Consider the following 17,269-nt stretch of genomic DNA (forward strand, 5'->3'; position numbering starts at 1 on the left):
CTACTTGGAAGGGAGAAGGGAGAAGAGAGGACATTGGTCCCAGTTACCAGAAAGGTCAGTAGGAGAGGGAAAGGAAATGAAAGGACCTGATTTTCGCCTGTGCCTTTGGCTGTAACAGGTGCTGGCCGCTTGGGAGAAGATACCCCAGAAATTTGGAATTTTCCATACCCCATTCCCAGCAAGTTTCTTCCAGTTACCTTATCCAGGGATAAAGGTGCCTTTAGGCAATCTCAGCAGCATCTGTTTACTGCAGCCCCAGCAGTAGGTACAGAGCTATCAACCTCTGGAATTGCCGCCACTCAGAGCTGGCAGCTGGGTGATCAGCCAGTTATAGGCAGAGATGTTGCTAAACAGGGGAAAATGGGTCCTCTGATGCAACTCATTGTTGACTGAACTTGTGAAAGTGAGGAAGGAATCCTAATAAGAAACTTCAGAAGAGTCAAGAAGGGCAGGCAGAATCCGGTCTACCAGAGTGTTCAATTTACATCCACATACATGCCATCCGGAAAAATACAGATGTGTACAAAGATCTGTGGGTATTTTTATATCACTCTGAATATGACACTGTGGAGTCAATGAACTCAGAGTGACAGAAAAAGCTTCACCTCAGAGGCTACTTGTTCCTATGTAAGTATGTTACATAATAGAAACAGCAATGAGAAATCTTTGCCCTACTTTTTTTTTTTTATAATTAATTTAGATTATGGGCTCAGCCTTCGAGTGTCAGACAGCAAAAGAAACCAAGTGCTAAAAATGGACAGTACTACTAACCAGGATGGTGTAATTATGATTCATTTCAAATCTGAGCCAGCCTGCATTTCAGAGCTTTCCTTAAACTGAAACCAAGCACTTGGAGAAACCAGCTGACCAGCAGCAGCACCGTGTGCCCCCTCCATCTTTGCAACTCCCTGACCTTTCCATATGCCCCTCCCCGTGCTTTGCCTCCAATTAAAGATCCTTGCAGGGTCTGACCAGTGCTTAATTTGTGCACGGGCTTACAGGGCTAGTCGCAGAACTTCTAGGCTTGGCAGTTCATAGCCCTGGCACCTCTTGGCTCTCTGCGTTGGTTGTGAAAATAAAAAAATTGCTTGAGCCCCAGCACCTAATTGCTTGAGCCCCAGCACTTCTTTCATGACAAATTAAGCACTGGGTCTGACTCGCTCTCTTCTGAACTGCTGTTGCCACAGAGGAGGGACAATGATTAGGGGATATTTTAGGGTTGACAGTTCGAAGCGGAATCCAGAAAAGTCAAAGGAGTGTTTGTGGCTAAGGAAGAAATAAAGTGATTTTAACAAGTTTTGCACACATGTATTTGGAGGCCCAGGCCTGGAAGCGTACATCACTTTTTCAGCTGTGATGCTTTGGCTCAATACTGCAGAATACTGTAGGATTTAGTTTTCCAGGGTAGAAGGCTTGTTACCCAAGAAAACCTAGGGCTTAGGGTCATGGAGCGGGAAGGTCACAGGAGCCTTTTGGAGGGTTCCGAAGGAGAGACGAATGAGGGCTGGGACTCAGTAGAAAATTAGAGAATTAAGCCATGACTAAAAAAAGATATGTGCACAGTGCATTTTCAGAGAGGAGGAGAGGGATTTAGCGAAGTGACTCTCATTGATGTCATGGTAATTGTAAAGGGGGCTCTGAAAATTCACCGCAGCATATCTCTTCCAAGAACATACATGTCCCTCTGTTCGATTATGTCCTGGGAAGCCCCATTATTTATTTTTACTGTGTATATTTACATTCAGAAGGGCTAAATATCTAAGGACAGAGTTTCCGCCCTCTGCTTGGCCCCCTCTGCACGGCTTGAGCAGCACACAGAGATTACAATCTGGCTGCAGCCTGCAGGACTGAGACCTCCTCTGGGGGGAGGTGCAGAGGCAAAGGGAAGCTCTCAATTAAATCAGTGAAACCACCCATCGCCTCCCACTCTGACATAACATGTGTGTCTGTAGGGGAGAGAGGCATGCTGGGGGCAGATCAGAGCTCCTTTCTGAGGCTGTTCTAACTTTGATCATGACCAGGGTAGCTCATTTTGAGATTAAAGGAGATGTAATCAGCTCTGTGATACAACCCCCCCCCGTGCTCCTATCTTGGTGTGTTATCTTTACAAAGGGGGAAAAAGTGTAAAAAATAACCAGGTTGGAAAAAGTCATATAAAATGATGATCAGGCATATAAGAACATGACTTCTATAACAAGCACCAAGTTATATATTATGTGTATGTGTATACTGAAATACCCCTTATGCTCAAAGGTTTTGATTTGATGCTGTTTTAAAATTGTCTAGTGTCTTGACCTAATGAAATACTATATGTTAAAACAGCTTATTAGAAAAGAGTTAGCCAAAATGAGAGTTAGCTAGCTCAAACAAGAATCAATATGATCATATAGTATTCACCTTTCCCCTCTGCTTCCAAATCATGTTGTATTTTAGTTTACATCTGCATAGGGTTAAGTTAGCATATAGGAATGGGGCAAGTTGTATCTTGTTTATCTTGGCCCTGGCTAACTCTTTTCTAATTTGGCTCATCTTTATATAATGTAGTATATTTTATTGTAATAATTGAGTATAATTGCATTTCAAAATCAGAAGAATGTATAATCTTATTTTGCTGTGCACTAAACGAGGAAATAGGAAAGAAACAAAACAAAGTATAAAATAAGATCCAATGACTATTAAATGTTATGTTTCAGAGTAACAGCCGTGTTAGTCTGTATTTGCAAAAAGAAAAGGAGTACTTGTGGCACCTTAGAGACTAACCAACTTATTTGAGCATAAGCTTTTGTGAGCTACAGCATCCGATGAAGTGAGCTGTAGCTCACGAAAGCTTATGCTCAAATAAGTTGGTTAGTCTCTAAGGTGCCACAAGTCCTCCTTTTCTGTTTATAAATGTTATGACAGCATCTCACTATAAAAGTCCCTTTAAAAATGTCTTTGTTGATTTTAAAACAATGATACAAAACTACAGATAGTAATTGCATCAAATATGCATGAGCAACAAAAAACAAAGCCCACACCACTTCCCCAGAGATCCCATCTACCTCTCTCCTGCACATCTGTTTTCCTTTAGATAAGAAATAAATTCTTCCCATCACATATGCAATTCTTCAGCATAGTCATTAATTCTTTTTAATTCTAATTCAAATTAATTCTTTTAAATCTTTAATTCTTTTGAATCTAATTCTGCTGTGACAACTCATCAACCAGTCTTTAGAAGTGGTGTGTTTCAGGTCTTGTAAGGAGAAATGGGAATGTAATATCAATATATAATTTGTAGTGTTGTTATAGCCGTGTTGGTCCCAGGATATCAGAGAGACAAGGTGGGTGAGGTAATACCTTTTGTTGGACCAACTTCTGTTGGTGAAAGAGACGAGGTACACAGACCTGAAAAAGAGCTCTGTCTAGCTAGAAATATTGTCACTTTCACCAACAGAAGTTGGTGCAATAAAATATATTACCTCACCCACCTTGTCTCTCTAATATCAATATAGTTATGCTTTGATGTGAAAAAACGATCAGGTATATTACATATTACAGCAAAAGCTGGTAGTGGGTCTAAAACGAAATTACGGCACTTTCAAATCATGAAGGGCCTGAAGTGAATGACAACAGTTCCATTGACTTCAAGAGGAGTTAGTTTGGACCTAAAAAAAATTATTGGCCCCTGAATGATTTTTTAGATATTTGGCAATGATGTGGGATAGTTGCCTGGGCATCATGGTGCTAATCCGACACACAGTATTTAACAGTGTCACAGTATTCGAAAAATTAAGTCAAATGTTACTTTTATGAAGAGAATACATGTACAAATATGTTTATCAAGCATCTTCTAAACCCCATGCTATAAAATAATACACAACTCTAACATCAGAAATAAAGGTCAGTCATTTGGAGTGGTCAAAGTAGGAGATTTTTAAAACGGCCAAACTGCCTGTGAAAATTTACCTCCAGAACAGTAGAAAAGGATACAGCAGAGAACAGTCACGGTTGGGAGGTCGATGGACTAGTTAATCTAGTAGTATTTTTCCATCTCTAAATTTCAGAGATATTTTTTACACTAGTATACTGCTGCTTGGTAACCTGGTCTGAGATGTGGACTTTCCTATGGGCCCTGGGGCCAGTCACACAGATATTTAATCCTTTTTTTAAAAAAATAAACATGCAGTGAGAATGGGGCTTCATCTCCCTCTGGAGGCAGCATGGCATACTCTGGTTTAAATAGGAATGCCAGTTTTCCTTTGCAAGATACTCATTAAGTTTCAATAGCACTACAGGGCTAATGTTGCCCTCCACTGTGATCCCTGAGGAACACATTAGTAAATCATTGTCTAGAAAGTCATGCAATATGAACTTGTGCATAACATGTTACATCAAGTGATGATATCATGATCTGATTTTAATTTCAAATTTAGCTTAAAAACCCCCCTATACTCATTCTGGTTCACCAGTTCACTAATAGTTTGAACCAGCAGTGTTCCATCCAAATTATTTTTTTTACCCAAAGGAGGAATAATGCTCAAGGAAACCAATTATTTTTTGCCACTGTTCAGGAGGCAGATGAAAAATGTGCACGAAGAGCAGCGTGTCAGCCCTGCTCTCATGTGCACTTCAGTTACTGAATGAAAGAGAAAGAAAAAGGGAGAGAGACCACACAGACCTTTAAAGCCTTGAACTGCACAATTATCAATATCTTATAAAGCTTAAGATTATATGTCTCCTTTGATAATCAGAACTCAGTTAAAAATATGTGCCAGTCCTATGAGAAATGAATAAAACTGACGCAAAACCTATTTAAAGTGGGTACATCCAATAATAAATGTCACATTTTACTGGTTGACATACATTTATCACTTCATTTTACAGTACAGTACACAACTCATAAGTCACCAGCTAATTTGATTGACAGTAGCCTTGGGCATTCCTTAGCAGTCATGTACTGTACTGCACTAAGTTACACTTCTAAAGTAATTGGCTTCAACAATAAAAAAAAGTCCCACAGTCTGTTTATAAAGAGGAAAAAGATGGAAATCACAAATACGAGAACAATAAATTATAAAAATTTCTCATTTGAGTAAGTAACAGCTTTAATAGCTTTCTTTAAGTACTGAGTGCATTCAGTTGAACATCTGCTTTCCAGCTGTGGATATTGATATATTACCACGGTTTTATTCTCTTCTACTTTAAATGTATCCACAAGTTTTTAAGAGTTCCACTACCTGATTTTCTGACAATGCCTTGATTGTGAAAGATATAAAAATGTCAAAAATTTTGTAGGGCATTTTATGCCCAGGATATTATTTTTCAATTGAATCCAAAGACAGATGTCTATGAACAATTAAACCATTCTCCAATCACACCTTGTTCCAGCTGGGATCATAGAATTAAAAGGAAATAAGCCATCATGATTCACTTATTGCCAGAGTACCTAGTGTTTCCTGCTGATAGATTCTTATTAAACAATTCTGTCGATGGAAAATGTATATTGTCCGCTGCTTGAACTTCTAAAGTTAGTTCTTTGATATTAAATTTGATTTTCTTCTCTTATAATAATTCATATACTTAGCGACTGGCTTCAAAAAATCCCATTAGATGGAGATTGTTATCTCAAGTTTACTAAATCCCATGTCAGGTCTCTGGGAGTTTAGTCATAAAGTACAACACTGAAACAATCTATACTAAAAAGAAACCATGCTAATCAAAATTAATGTAACCCAATATCTTATCTATTAGAAGAGATGAGGGAAATGTTTTTCCTTTGCTCCCATCCTACCCTAATAAGATGTTACCTTTTCTAAATATCCTTTATCATTTCTTTTTCCCTGGCAATCAAACAACTCAGTGTTATAACAAAGGACCATATAAGATGTACTTATGTGTTAGAATATCTTCACTATGTTTACATTTAAATGATTCACAACAGCTCCACTCATTCACAAGGATAATATTTTATTGCCACTCTGTCTCCAGAAAGAATGTTAATAAAATATTTTGTCATATTTCTACACTTTGTAGATAGATAGTTTATGATCTGTGGTTATGTGTTCTGAAGGAGATATGCAGTCACACGATTTTCTCTAGACACAGTTCAGAACAAGAACATTTTGTCTGACAAAGCTAATATAAAACTGAAGAAGAAATATACTGATTGATTTGTTTAATTTTATTAAATGACACTAAAGAAACTTGGGCTGCTTCTTTCACAAACATTAGTGCTTAAGATGATACATTCAAGCATATTAGACTTGATGAGTTTTAGTAGAAGACTGATACACTTATTGGAAATGTGAATAAGGAAATTGCAGTATATTGGGAAATTATTTCCTTTGCAAACTAAAGATTTTCAAAACGTAAAAGAGCGTGGTTATTTGACAGATATATTCAAAATACAGAAATTTAATGCAGCTAAATCATGTAAATTCTCTATATTTCTCTATGCTATTGCCACTATAGAAATATAAAATGCCCATTACCCATGCCAATGAAAGTTAACCCCAGAATATATACTGGCTCAAATTCTGCTCTCACTTAGATCCCCATCAAGCAAAATACTTAAGCATGTGTGTAACTTTTAGCACGTGAGTAGCCCCATTAACTTCAATGGAACGACTCACATGTTTAAGTGCTTTGCTGAACTTGCTCCTGCATTCATTGGCCTTAGTGGACTTAATCTGGATTTACATTAATGTAAGTGAGAGCAATAATTTCATGTCTCTTTTTTCCAGTCTCAGCATTAGAGGTGGCACCTCAAGAAACAACAGTGAGAAACATAGCCTGGTGCAAATCTGCACCTCTTCCCACATCCTGCCATTAAGAGAATTATAAACCTTAATTTCATGGCTGCTAATAGAGCTGACAGAACATTTTCAAATTTCATGATTTTAATGAAAGCCAAAAACATATTTTGCTTAAAGTTTTCAGGAAAAAAATCATTACATTTTCCAACCAGCTACGGACCTAGTTGAACATTTTTCTATGAAAGTAAGGGTGACATTTTTGCAAAAAATTCCACAAAATAATTTCTATTTTTTTTTAAATTAGCTCTAGCTACTAATAAGCCATGATAAAAAAAATCAGTTGTTATTTATGGGACTGTTGGTAGGCAAAAAATAAAATAAATCTGTCAAAGTGAATTGAGGAATGTCAACACTGTAGCTGGGAGTGTGCCTCCCAACCTGGGTAGACAGACTCATGCTAATGTACTAAAGATAGCAGTACGGACATTGCAGCTTGATGTCTCAACACCTCCTGACCCTCTAGACTTAGGAGTCCAAGCTGCAATATTCTACTGCTATGTTTACTTAGATAAATGACTTGGCAAATTGTTACTGAATGTTAAAATTGTTGAAAAAGATATTTACTGTCATTAGATAAACCTAAATTTTTCTCCACCATTTGGAAGAAAGCAAGTGAATTTCTCACCAGAGTAACACTGGAAAGGCTGACTCTTGAAACTAGTTTCTCTCCAGCTCTCCTGCTAAGTTTGGTTGTTCCTCCTCCACCACATCTGCTCTCCCTCTTGTATTTTGTTTTATTTTTTTTACTTCTTGCAGTAATCCTTAAGGATCCTGGATGAGTTATGCTTTTAATTTTTAAAATCAAGGTTTTCCACATAATTTTGAGACCTTATCGTTCCCAGAATATAATTAGCCCTATGTAGATCTTATAAGCATCAAGGTGTAGTATGTCACATTATTGAAATTCCCTATACGGTTCTTACTATCTTATTGTACCCATTGCATATTTTGTATGAATTACTTTATTGATCCTTGGCAAATGAATAAAAATAAAAGTTTAAATCCATGCTTAATGTCCCCATGGATTATCATGCTTGAAAATGCCTACATCAGTTTCTGTGTAATGTTCTATGGAAGATTGGATCCTATCTGTCAAGAAATCAGACTTGCTATTGATTGGAATTATTGATAAATTGGAGTTATTAAGAAAGAAACTATGGTCCTTTTAAAATTATGACCAAAAGGAGAGAGCCTGGCAAATTGCTTCAGCTTTGATATTTGAAGCTGGTAACAGTCTAATTAGCATTCAAAAGGATCCTGAGGTAGAACAGGGGTGAGTGAATTTTAACAGAGTATGAAAGATTTACACTTACATGTGGGATAGTAATATTAATCTGGTACATTGGATCAGCTACAACAGGTGAAAAACTATTGGGTGGGAAAGTTAGATAATTGTATGTCATAGGATTAAAGGATTGTTTGAAATGGTAGGGGAATTTATTACACAATTGTAGAGAGTGAGTTTTTTCCCTGCCTCGTGATAGGTGTATGCTGGCTATTGTGTCAGGCAGGACAAGGGCAGAGATGAATTCATGTCCCTAGTACACCTGCACAAATGTTATTGTCAAATCGCTACTGCCAAGGATGTCTTCTTAGTTAGGCAGATTATAACACCAAACCACACTGAAAGCGCTTGCAGATATAACAGAGAGCCTGCCGAGCAACAGGAGATACAATACCAGACACCTGAGATGCAGCGCATGAGGGTGAGAGGATTAACCATCATGAAAAAATAAAAGACTGAAAACTGAGCCTCATGGTTTCTGATTTCTCTTCAGTAGCTGTTAGGCATCTGAGTTATTCAGGCACTGTTTTAGGAGCATGCTTATTGCTAGGAATGTTTTATACCATTTAAGTGATGGCATTGTCAAGATACTTATTGAAGGGGCCAATAAGGTGCATGTGAAAGCCAGGTAACCGTGAGTGGGATCAGAAATAGAAAACTGAATACCAGGGGCTAGATTTGCAAAAATGTTCAAGATTGGCTTACCTCTGCTCTCACTGAAGTAAATGCTAATGCCCCTCTGGATTTACATGGCAATAGAATTAGGCCAATCTAGAGAGTTTCAGAAAACCCCGCTCTGTTAGCACTTATTGTAGGACTTCAGTGATCACAGAATCACTTCCTGCAGGTAACAAAAGCAGTCTAGACTTCTGAAGTTCTCTTCAGATGGAGCAGACACAACAATCAAACATGCCTCCTTTATGCAGATCTGAAAATTCACACTCTGGTTTTCTGCTCTGCATGTCATCCACACACATTTTCTACATCTGCTTCCTACACAATGGCCAAACAGCTACTGCAATAGTGCTATAGTATATGACTGCATATTTGGTAGAATAGTAGATACTAGCCCCATACTTTAATGGGTTCCAGTTCTTTTATACAAAGTGGTCATAAATAGTTTGTGAAGAACATAGGGGATAAGTGTATTGTTTTTATTAATATGTGAACCACTTTTTATTTTGATTGTTGTGTCCTTTGCTACCTGGATTCAAAGGGTTAATTACTGCAAGAACTCAGAGGATGTCTGCAGGAAGGCAGGCAATGGCTTTAGATAACTCAGTGATTGATTCTTACCTGACAATACAGTTGTCTTTGAAGTCTACCTCTGACCAAGCTGGCCCCAATACCGTGGTTTAGGACAGGGAAGGAGGTCTTCAGGCAGGGAACCTGGAACAAAGAACTCCAGAATAGATGAAAACCTGAGACCTGAGCTCAGAGGAAGGGAGTGGGTTGTCATGGAAGAGCAGATTGACACACAGGGAGAGAACCTGTAGGATGTGCCTTAAGCGACTGGGCCTGCCTAAGCTGTGAGAAAAATGCTAACCTTTAGGTAAGGTGTAGGTGTATAGACTTTGATATATTAACATGTTCTAATGGATAAACAAATACTTTATTCTGAAGGTGTTCTGAGTCACTGTATTCACCTACTGGTCACAGCTCCCAAAGGGAAATTTCTTCCAGATGCCAAATTCAGTTGGGCTTGCTGAGGACTCACAGTGTAAACAGTGGTCCTGTAGGCTCGATGTCCAGTCTGTGAGTAGGAAATTCTCAAGATTTCTCTGAGAGAAGTGAAGATACAGGGCCTGTCATTTGAAAGGTTGCACTTGAGATAGGTCAAAAGCAGCTAACCTGATAACAGTGGCATAGCTGAATAAAAAGGAAACAAAATAGATTTTCTATTTTATTGGCCTATTCACTATAGAGTTCTTACTAATATGTAAGACAAAGTTCCTCCTCTACTTTGGTGGGTCTTGCGCTTATTGGCAGATTTGCTCGCCTTGGAGCTTCACAGCAGCCCTCAGTTTGGCCATTTTCATGAACCCACAGTCCAGGTCAACTCCTCCTGTGTCTGACTAGGAGTTGGGAGGTTTGGGGGGAACCCGGGCCCACCCTCTACTCCGGGTTCCAGCCCAGGGCCCTGTGGAATGCACCTGTCTAGAGTGCCTCCTGGAACAGCTGTGCAACAGCAATAACTCCCTGGGCTACTTCCCCATGGCCTCCTGGACCCAACACCTTCTTTATCCTCACAATAGGACCTTCCTCCTAGTGTCTGATAATGCTTGTACTTCTCAGTCCTCCAACAGTCCACATTCTCACTCTCAGCTCCTAGCGCCTCTTGCTCCCATCTCCTTACACACGCACCACAAACTGAAGTGAGCTCCTTTTTAAACCCAGGTGCCCTGATTAGCCTGCCTTAATTGATTCTAACAGTTTCTTGATTGGCTGCAGGTGTTCTAATCAGCCTGTCTGTCTTAATTGTCTCCAGAAGGTTCCTGATGTTCTGGAACCTTCCCTGTTGGGAAACGGAACATCCTTTGCTTGCTCCTCAGCTATCTGCTTTCTATTCTTTCCTAAAGCCCCCTGGCCCGGATTTTTCTTACTTTTTGCACCTGCCTTAGTCCCCCCCCGACCGGGCCAGACGCTTTTTTGTTTTTTCTTTTCATTTTTTGTGGGGTTTTTTTCGTCTACGTCCTTCGCCAGCCATCCCCCCCACGCCTGCTTTCGGGTGCAGCTATTTGCCTCAGCTGAGCCCCCGGAGGAGGGGGGGGAAGATTGCCGAATTTGCTGTCCGGAGGGGGGGGTGGAAACCCCCAGACCCAGCCATTTTGCCAGCAGCTCGGACCTTACAACATTCTTAACATGCCGGAGGCCTTGGAACACAGCCAACACAGCCGGAGACGGAGATTTCAGCAGACAGAAGAAATATTATAAATCATCGTGACAAAGGCCGTAAGATTGAGTAACTTTCTGAATTATACTCTCGTGGGGGGGAGTTTGACTGTGATTACTTACGTTTGTGGCGGCACAGGGGGTGTGGCGTGGAGACCCCCACCCCCGATCCATCGGTGCCCCTACCCCCCCATCGTTATTACAATTGTCACGGCCCCCCCGCAGTCCGTTCCTGCTGGCAATCTGCCATCTCCCTTCGGATCCAGCTGTTTGCTTTGAACTTTGCCTTCCGGACCGGACCTAACAACCGACCAACCGAGACTCTTTGGACAAACGTGTGTGGGTCTGCACCCCCCCCCCCCGGATTGCTTATCCCACAACTTGCCCCTTTTACTGGACCCCGATTTTGTTCCCCCCCCCTCCTCCCAGCCCCCCTCCCTCGGCATTTTTTCCCTTCCCATCCGCAGCCAGCGGAAGGAGGGGCTATTCCGCCTTCTCCCCTCCCCCCTCCTCCTTCCGGTGTCTCCCTGTCTCTCCCTGCTCACAATGGCGGGGAACGAGAGGGGCGAGACTGCTTTAATAAAATTAGTTGTCCCTTCCCCACCACCACCCCTGCCCAACCCCCAAGGTCCCCCCCCTACTACTATTGTTAAGGTACTTGCCACCCCCCCTGCTGGGGCACCGGTAGCAGGAGGCACCAGGGTGATTGCTGCTGCTGCTGCACCCACCACCCCCCCAGATTCTAGGAAACCCCCCCCCGGTTCGCCAGAAGGGCCAGGGCGGGTGGAAAGGAAAGGGCCCCGCTAAAACCACTGAGCCCTCCATGGCAGGGGCTGCCCCCACCGCTGCGGCCTCGTCATCAACCGTGGCACCCCTCCCAGCGTTTCCCTCCACCAGCTCTGCAATTGTCCCTCCCCCGGCCCCCAGGACGTATGCCCGGGCGGCAGCGGGCTTCCCGCTGCCTGCCGCCTCGTCATCTCGCCCCCCCCCGCCTCCGCCACCATCACCAGCGGCCGAGGCCCTTTCCCCGCCTTGACCAGGAAGCACGGCGTCCGTTGCCTCCTGGTGCCCGCCTCACCCCACGTGGAGACATACGTGCAGGCGTTGGCGAAGGTGGTAGGACCCACGGCTATTGTGGCGGCCTCCAAGATGTATGGGAAGGTTGTTTTCTTCTTAGCCTCGGAGGATGCCGCCCAGGAGGCGGTGGAGAGGGGCCTGACGGTAGGGGGGGTGTTTGTCCCCCTAGAACCGTTAGAAGACCTGGGCGTTCGCCTCGTCCTTACCTCCGTTCCTCCCTTCTTACCCAATGCTGCCCTGTTACCCGCTCTTTCCACCCTGGGGAAACTTGTTTCTGTCATCAGCCCTCTCCCGTTGGGCTGCAAGGACCCCACCCTCCGTCACATTTTTTCGTTCCGCCGGCAAGTGCAGCTTCTACCACCGGCAGGGGCGCATGACGGAGAGGCGCTTGAGGGGTCCTTTCTAGTCCCCTACGAGGGAGCCCGCTATCGGGTCTTTTATTCTACCGGAGAGGCCCGGTGCTACCTCTGCCGCTCAGCGGGGCACGTCCGCAGAGACTGCCCTTTGGCTCGGGGGGGAGGGGCACCCGAAACCCCCGAGACCCGGCAGGACATCGGCCCCGTTGCTGCCGACGCCCCTGGCTGCCCAGTACCAGAAACCAACCCTCCTCCTACTCGACCCATCGCTGCTCCCATCCGGGCCCAAGAGATACCTTCCCTACAATGCCCGGGCGAGCAAGGGGTTTCCACCCTTGCTAGTACCAACCCAATAGAGCCCATGGAGGAGGGTGTGGCAAGGATATTATCGGGTACAAGAGAGGGCCCTCCCCAAGGAGAAGCCCCCACCCCTCACGTTGCCCCACCGCTACCTCCCCGAACCCTTAAACCGTCGCCTCCGCCCCCCGACACGACCCCTGCTAACCAGCCCCCAGATGATGCTATGGAGGGCTGGACCCTAGTCCAGGGGAAGCGAGGCAAGTGGAAGGCTCGAGCTCCGCTGCATCCACCCGACGCGGAAGCCCCCCGGAAGACCAGGAAAGGAGGCACTGCTATCGAGCCTCCCGCCACGGCCGCGAGCGAGATCCATCCGCCGGTGTCGGGAGGGGAAGACGGACTGGCATTGGAGGGCAGAACCCCCCCTCCACGGGAGACCCTCCCCTCCGAGACTTCTGAGGACACCCCTTCTGCCTGGACGCTACCCGAACCCCCCGTGGACCCTGAGGCGGCCGTTGAGGCAGGCCCTAGAGGAGAGGCCCCCGGGGTGGCAGGAGTTGGCCTCTCCTCCGTGTATGCGGAGATTGAGGCCCTAGATTTGACCCCGGTCACCCAGGGAGGGGATGATTTGCTGCCGGCTGGCCTCGAGCTGGGCAGCCTTACCCCAGCCTCCCTTTCCCCATGCTCCCTCCCCCTATTTGCCTTCCCGGGTGAGCACCCTGCAGAAGGCGGTCCACCACCTGATGCCGTGACTGCTAAAACCACGATGGAGCCAGCACCTAGCATTATTGGGAGCCCCTCCCCTTCCCCCTTAACCCTTGACTCTGCTCAGGAGGCACTTTCCTTTAGCTGCTCGCCTCCTGCACCCCAGAGCCTTACCCCTGCCCCTGCCCCCACCCCTGCCCCTGCCCAAGGTCCCTCCTCCTGCAATGTTAATGCCGCCCCTGGGGTTATTTCCTTTCCGCCTTTTGCAGACTCCCCCCAGGGAGCAGTCTTTGCACTTTCTAGTCGTGACCCGTTAGGAGTGGCAATTTTTCCCCTGCCATCCCCCTCCACCCCAAGGCGTGAAATGAATTTAAGAACCCCAGCCTGTCAGACGCCCCGTCGGTGGTCCGCACCCTGTCTACCTGCCTTAGCGGACCACGAGGCTGTATTAAGAGGCCCATCAGGGAATACCTCGGGAATTGTAACCCCACCTCCCCATGAGCTGCGGCATGCGCTACGGAAGTTCCTAGAGCACTCCCGTGGCGCCCGCGATAGGGCACAGCTGGCTCTTCGGCTATGGGGGGCCTTTGATCAACTCCTCCAGGCCACAAAGGCCCTTATAAAGGAGGGCAGGGGGCAAGGAAAGCGCGGTGCTGCGGCCTACGAGCGAGCCCGCAGCTTCCGAAGCGATCTACTCACCCACGGGATGGGTCATGGGTTGCTGTGCAACCCGCCGGGGGCCCTGAACCCCCCCGCCAATACGAGACCCCCACCCCCCCAGCCCTCCGTATGACGCCTCTTATTATTGCGACCCTGAATACCAGGGGCTGTAGGATGGCTCTCCGCAGGTCCCAGGTGCTCTCTTACCTTCGGGAGGGGAGGTACTCTGTAGTTTTCCTGCAGGAGACCCATACAGACCCGGCCGCCGAGGACAGGTGGCGGCTGGAGTGGGGGGACGGGGTATACTTTAGCCACTTTGCGACCTGGCAGGCTGGAGTGGCAACCCTATTCTCCCCCAACCTACGGCCTGAGGTGCTAGGGGTCAATGAGGCCGTGCCGGGCCACGTGCTGCACCTTCGAGTCCGTATGGAGGGGCTCGTGGTTAATCTTGTTAACATCTATGCCCCGCAAATGAGCTCCAGGCGGCCACAATTTTATCAGCAGGTGTCCGACTTTCTTGGCACCCTGGATTCGCATGAGTGCCTGGTCCTGGGAGGGGACTTTAACACCACCCTAGAGGAACGGGACCGCTCAGGGGCCGAACCGAGTCCGGCCGCCGCGAATATTCTCCAAGGGATAGTCGACCATCATTCCCTAGTGGACGTCTGGCGTGACCATCACCCAGATGACACCTCCACGTTTACCTTTGTCCGGGTGGAGGCCCATCGGTCACACCACTCTCGGTTGGACCGTATTTACTTATCCCGTTTCCATCTTTCACAGGCCCACTCCTCCGCCATTCGGCCGGCCCCATTCTCCGATCATCATTTAGTCGCTGTAACGGTTTCCCTCCGTGCAGAGAGACCGGGGCCGGCCTATTGGCACTTTAATAACAGCCTGTTGGAGGACGAGAGCTTTGTGATGTCCTTCCGGGAGTTTTGGTTGGCCTGGCGAGAGCAGTGGCGTGCCTTTCCCTCGGTGCGGCGATGGTGGGATCTCGGGAAGGTGCGCGCCAAGCTCTTCTGCCGTGACTACACTCGGGGCACCAGCCGACGGCGAAATGCGGCAATAGAGCAGCTGGAACGGGAGGTCTTAGAGATGGAGAGGCGCCTGGCCGCCGATCCCGAGGACCCGTCCCTCTGCGGAGCGTGCCGGGAGAAGCGGGAGGAGCTCCGGGCCCTTGAGGACCACCGGGCCCGAGGTGCCTTTGTTCGATCCCGCATCCGCCTCCTTCGGGAGATGGACCGCGGCTCCCGCTTCTTCTATGCCCTGGAGAAAACGAGGGGGGCCAAGAAACACGTCACCTGCCTTCTTGCGGAAGACGGCACCCCCCTCACGAGTCCGGAGGAGATGTGTGGGAGGGCCCGTGACTTCTACACAAGCCTTTTCTCCCCGGACCCGACCGATCCTGACGCTTGCGAGGTGCTCTGGGAGGAACTCCCCACGGTCAGCGTGGGCGACCGAGACCGACTAGAGCTGCCTCTCACCCTGGCCGAGTTCTCGGAAGCCCTCCGTCGCATGCCCACCAATAAATCTCCGGGCATGGACGGGCTGACCGTGGAGTTTTACCGCGCGTTCTGGGACATTCTCGGCCCAGACCTAGTCACCGTCTGGGCTGAGTCCTTGCAGAGCGGGGTCCTCCCTCTGTCATGCAGGCGAGCGGTGCTCGCTTTGCTGCCGAAGAGGGGGGACCTCCGCGATCTACGAAACTGGCGTCCCGTCTCACTCCTTAGCACGGATTACAAAATCGTAGCGAAAGCAATCTCGCTGCGGCTGGGGTCCGTGATGGCGGACGTGGTCCACCCAGACCAGACCTATACTGTCCCGGGTCGCAGCATTTTCAACAACCTCTTTCTCGTCCGAGACCTTTTGGAACTCGGGCGGAGAGATGGTCTATCGTTCGCCCTCCTGTCTCTTGATCAGGAGAAGGCGTTTGATAGAGTAGACCATGGGTACCTCCTGAGCACTCTGCAGGCGTTTGGATTTGGACCTCAGTTTGTGAGTTTTCTCCGGGTGCTGTATGCCTCCGCGGAGTGTTTAGTTAGGCTCAACTGGACCCTGACTGAACCGGTCAGCTTCGGGCGAGGAGTGCGGCAGGGGTGCCCCCTCTCGGGCCAGTTGTATGCTCTGGCGATTGAGCCTTTCCTCTGTCTCCTCCGCAGGAGGATGACAGGGTTGGTGCTGCGGGAGCCGGAGCTGCGGCTGGTCCTGTTGGCGTACGCCGATGACGTACTCCTCGTGGTCCAGGACCCGGGCGACTTGGCGTGAGTGGAGGCGTGCCAAGCCATCTATTCGGCAGCCTCCTCCGCCCGAGTCAACTGGGTCAAGAGCTCTGGCTTGGCGGTGGGGGACTGGTGGCAGGTGAGCTCCCTCCCACCCGCACTTCAGACCATCCGGTGGAGTGCGGGTCCACTGCTCTGTCTCGGCGTTTACCTTTCCACCACGCATCCTTCCCCACCGGAGAACTGGCAAAATTTAGAGGGCGGGGTGATAGAGCGGATCCAGAGATGGACGAGGCTTCTCCGATGTCTCTCCCTCCGAGGGAGAGCACTGGTGCTTAACCAACTAGTCCTGTCCACGCTCTGGTACCGGCTCAACACCCTGGCCCCGGCCCCGGGTTTCCTGACCCACCTCCGGAGATTGATTCTAGAGTTCTTCTGGTCAGGAATGCACTGGGCCCCTGTTGGAGTTCTTCATCTACCCCTGAAGGAAGGAGGGCAGGGCCTGAAGTGTCTGTACACTCAGGTCCGCGTTTTCCGCCTCCAGGCCCTGCAGAGGCTCTTTTATAGTGCAAGTAGTTCGGCATGGAGCATACTGGCGCACGCCTTCCTGCGTCGCTTCCAAGGGCTTCGATACGACCGGCAGCTCTTTTATCTTTCTCCGAGGGGTTTTCCACGAGACCTCTCCGGGCTGCCGGTCTTCTACCAGGACCTCCTCCGGACCTGGAAACTGTTTCTAACAACCAGGTCTGTGGCGGCCACCGTGGGAGCAGATCTCCTCACAGAGCCCCTGCTACACAACCCCCAGCTCCGTGTGCAGGTGGCGGAGTCCCGCTCGGTGCGCCAGAGGTTGGTCCTGGCGGAAGTCACGAGGGTCGGAGACCTCCTGGACTATGACCAGAGAGACTGGCTGGATCCCCTGATGCTCGCTCGGCGCATGGGGCTCTCCAGCCTCCGTACCCCCCGGCGCGTACTTCAGGAGGT

Source organism: Lepidochelys olivacea, assembly GCF_965140295.1.
Source record: "Lepidochelys olivacea isolate rLepOli2 genome assembly, chromosome: 3".
Classification (NCBI taxonomy): Eukaryota; Metazoa; Chordata; order Testudines; family Cheloniidae; genus Lepidochelys; species Lepidochelys olivacea.